Genomic DNA, 5,000 nt, shown 5'->3' with positions numbered 1-5,000 from the left:
TAAATATATCTATATAATCATATGCCTGTCTACTGAGAAACGAGCTTCCTTATCAGTTCAGATATTCAGGCCACGGCCTCCCACACGCACAGGGAAAGATCTTATCGCCCTGTCCTCCTCTTCTCCGCATTCACATTTCCTTCAGCAATTCTTTGTATCCTGTTCTTTCTTATCTAAGCCTGCGCTTGCACGTCTGCTTTTATCTCTTCCTCGAACTTCTTCCTCTCGTTTATTTCTTCTCCTTGTGCTTGCGTTGTGAGAGGAAGAACTTCAGTCTGATTTCATTGTCTGTCGGGGAGCGTTGGGCGTGAAGAAGCTCGTGTCAAAGGTGGGTGGCGTTTGGCTTATCTTTTCTACTATTTAGTGTTTTTTCCGAAAGATAAAAGTTTGAAATACTACAATAACATATGAAATGATGCTAACTGATTTATTTGATTATTTGTTTGATTATTTGATTATTAATTGATTATTTGATATATATGTGTACATGTAAACGGAATCACCACATCAGTAACATAAAAGATAAGGCCGGAGCCAACTTCCTAGAAGTGTATCATATAAAAAATCCAGATAGAAAAATGGGTAGCACATAAATGAAAGGTACATCGACCACACATGAGTAAGTGAATAAAATCTTACACTCTGACACTTATTCTCAGGTATTCATCGAGTGTTTCTTGAATTTAATCTTACACTCTGACACTTACTCTCAGGTATTCATCGAGTGTTTCTTGAATTTAATCTTACGGTCTGACACTTATTCCTTTCATCGAGCGTTCCATGAAGACCTGGTCATCTCACCCTTGGAATCATGCTCTTCCTTGGGCTTCTCGCACTTGTGAATTCGTGACAGCTAAGCTTGACGCCCTGATTCGACTGCTGAACTGCACTGATTTTCCACCAAACACGGTTAGTAAGCTGTTTTTGTTCCTACTAAGTGTTTGGTGAGTAAGCTTTTTTTTCTTTCCTACTAACTGCTTAGAGACACAGGTTGGCCACTACGCAGCGCTAGGTTTGAAATTTCTTCTGAGACGTTAATAGAGAGCCTACTAAAAAGAGAGAGAGAGAAAAGAGAGGGAAAAAAAGAGAGAGAGAAAAGAGAGAAAAAGAGAGAGAAAAGAGAGAAAAAGAGTGAGAAAAGAAAGAGAAAGGAGAGAGAAAAAAAAGAGAAAAAAAGAGAAAAGAGAGAGAAAAGAGAGAGAAAAGAGAGAGAAAAAAGAGAGAGAAAAAAGAGAGAGAGATAGAGAGAGGAGAGAGGAGAGAGAAGAGAAAGCGAGAAAGCGAGAGAGAGAGAGGAGAGGAAAGGAGAGGAGAGGAGAGGAGAGGAGAGGAGAGGAGAGGAGAGGAGAGGAGAGGAGAGGAGAGGAGAGGAGAGGAGAGGAGAGGAGAGGAGAGGAGAGGAGAGGAGAGAGATAGAGAAAGAGAAAGAGAAAGAGAAAGAGAAAGAGAGAGAGATAGATAGATAGAGAGATAGAAATATAGAAAGAATGAGATAGAGATAGAGAGAGAAAGAGAGAGGGAGAGAGGGAGAGAGAGAGAGTTCTTCCACAATAATCAAACTCTTCTCAACAGAATCAAACACTCATGTTAACCTCGATCATGAAGGATGGAAAGTTGGATAAGCGATTACCTCGAACTCTGAAGCCACTCCATTACCTGGTCCAACTTCAGCCTTTCATCAACGCCAACTTCAGCTTCCTCGGCTACGTGGAGGTGGAGATGGAGGTCCTGGAGCCGACCTCCTGCATCACACTTCCATATGGCCGACACCATCACTAAAAACGACACTGTCAAGGCAAAAAAAAAGAAAGAAAAAAAAAAAAGTGTTTTGCTTCGTTCTGTATTTTGATTAAAAAACAAAACCGTTTACATATATAATTTAAACGCATGTTCTTCGGTATACACAAGCACAAATAAAGCGTGCAACGGCATTTATGCAATAATCATTATGTATAACTATTATTCTATTATTTTTTTCAATTGTCCATGCATCTCTTATTTTTATTGTTCATTCACTTATCTCTTCCTTTTCCAGCCAGAGGCCCCGTGGGAGGGCGTCAGGATCCTCCAGCAGGTACTCTGGCAGGACAGCCTGCAGTCGTCACACCAATTCAGTATCCGTTTGTCACCGAGACGATATCAACGAAAACTTTGACAGCATATCTTACTTGGAAGGCAAGCTATGCCACTGTCGACTCTTCTGAATGAGGCATCGGTTCCGCAGAATAAGTGGGATTTTAATGGCGGTCTTTTCCTTTCTGCGCGACCAAGGAGCCTCCGTCATCCGCATGATGTCCCACTTCCTCGGCCAAGCCACCTTCAGGAAAGGCCTCAACAACTACTTGAATTCATTGTAAATATATGCGTGTTTGTTGATGTTATTGGACATGTTTAGTGTCTATGAATGGGTTTTAATGCTGCTAACGTCAGCGTGATATTTAACACTATTCTTTCTAATTTCGTAGCAAGTACAGCAATGCAGATCAAGACGATGTCTGGGAGTATCTGACAGATGCCGCCCACCAGGATGGCGTTATATTCGACTTCGACACCGTCAGGTTGTTCATGGACCCTTGGACGCTGCAGGAAGGTTACCCCGTCGTCCGGTTTGCCAGGAGCGCCGATGGGACCTCGGGTTCTATCGCGCAGGTGAGCTTCGTGAGCTATATCGAATAACGGAGGTATTCAAATAACCAAGCGCAATTCTTTAAGAAAAATATGCATGATTAGACAGATTTATTAAGAACAATATTCCATAATTCTTTTCCTTCTCAGGATCACTTCCTTTCATTCAGGAAATCGCAACCTCAGCGGCACGCACGACTACAGGTGGTGGATTCCCCTGATTGTCACGATTCAGAGCGAAGGCGACTTCAGCCGAACGAAGATGCTCACGTGACTGAGAGACTACTCGGACTACTTCAACGTCTCGCATTTTTCTGCCGAAGACGAGTGGGTCATCTTCAACCTGCAGCAGACGGGCTACTACAGGGTCAACTACGACGACCGCAACTGGGGCCTCCTCATCCAGCAGCTGAAGGACGACCACGAGGTCATCCACGCCATCAACCGAGCGCAGATCATTGATGATGCCATGAATCTTGGTCGTGGCAGACCTACGATGACATGTGGGCACTGTCAGAAAGTAGGTCATATCATGAACATAATGTTTCTTTTTTGACCAAAAGTTGATAGAAGTGTCAGGGATACGTCAAAAGACTGAGTCGGAGACTAAATGTTTTACCTGTAATAAAATAGGGCACTTTGCGAGAAACTGCCCAGAACCTTGGAGGCCAAAACAATCACAAAAAAAAGAAAATAACGCTTAGCAACAAGGGAGGTTTCCGTCCTTCCTAAAGTTGTTCTTAATTTGAAGGATAAGGTAACTGAGAAAAATAAAGACAATAAAGAAATCGTTGAAATCCTGTCCTTGGGAGATAGTGAAGGAATGCTTTTATTTGATGTTCATCTTGGAGATGAGTGCGTTACAGCGCTATTCGATACAGGAGCTGAAGTTTCTTTGGTACATAGGGAAGTTTTAAAAGAGCTAAATATTCCATATAAGCGGGTAGAGATATCTGTTCACTGGGGGAATGGCTCTTTTCTACGGCATAAAGGGGAGGTAAATCTCTCTAAATCGCTTAACATAGGTGAGATAAGAACCTCATTTGCTTTCTTGGTGGTAGAAACTTGAACATGCAGGATGCTGATAGGAAATGATTTTGCGGATGCACATAGGGTTGTATATACGTTACACCCAACCGCCTTGTCCATAAATGGTCAGGAGGTAAAGGTTTTACGTAGCAATAATAAATCTGCCGGGGGGATTAGTCTGACATCTTGTATTCCTACTAAATCTAGCGCTTCGGCGACTGAAAAAACGCGGTAAATGCAAATTTGTTAACATCTGCAGTTCACAGCGTCACTATGGCAACCAGCAACTGTCTGTCGGTCCTCTTCTATATCCATTTCAGATAAAAAAGGCCGTGTTAATTCCTAACCTAACCCTCTTACCTTACCATACCTTACCTAACATAACCTAATCTTTATACTATAACAAAGTTAACTTTATACTTATACTATAACAAAATTAACTTTATGCTTTATACTAAACTATATCAACTTTATACTTTAAAAAGGGAATTAAAATTAACCATTTTACTATACCAAACTGACATAAAATATTGTACTGTAGGCCTACAAGGGTATCATTATACATGCCTCACTGCAGAGCGGTGGAGCAAAGCCCATAGTAAACATACCATCATCAAATCACATGATGAAAAGAAAATTATTCATACAACCAATATAACAACTTAAATCTAAATAACTCATCTCGGGGGTGGGGGTCTTGAGCTCTCGACTGGAACATAGATGGTCTTGAAAAAAACTACGTATATACGTTATTTCATAATAAATTGTGATTTTCAGATGCCTTAAAATCATAATGTGGTTCCTATATCATATTATACACCAATATGTTACTAATTTATAATCTGAAAGTAAGAAAATGGCATAAGATCGCCTGGCGAACACTTGCCATGCTTTTAATAGTACGAAATTCCCGATCGCCTGGCGAAATCGAATGCCACCCCCGGCGAAAGGTTTTAAAAGTACAGGCCTTAGTCATAGCAATGCAGTATTCAAAAAATTCCTTTAGCATTATCGCCGTCCCATCCTCTCTTGTTTTCTATACCGGTTTCTAACTTCTTTATTACAGAGAAGCTTAGACAAGGTGTGACCCTGTTTGCTCCTTTTATGCTTGGTTAAAGCATATCAGTGCTGAGAAACACCCATGCCTTGTAACTGAAGAAATTTGTGTTCCCATACATGTTGTCTTACACTCTGCATTCCCTACCTAAGTGACTGTATAACACACTTACAGATAAGGAAATAAGGCACACAACTTCACTTTTTGCAACACACTACGCACGATATTTATCCATGTAACCCACTAAAGAGCTTACTTTCTAAGCATCATCCTGTAACCAAGTCAGCCA

The sequence above is a fragment of the Penaeus vannamei genome, chromosome 4 (assembly GCF_042767895.1).
Source record: "Penaeus vannamei isolate JL-2024 chromosome 4, ASM4276789v1, whole genome shotgun sequence".
Classification (NCBI taxonomy): Eukaryota; Metazoa; Arthropoda; class Malacostraca; order Decapoda; family Penaeidae; genus Penaeus; species Penaeus vannamei.
This window is presented reverse-complemented; position numbering follows the sequence as displayed.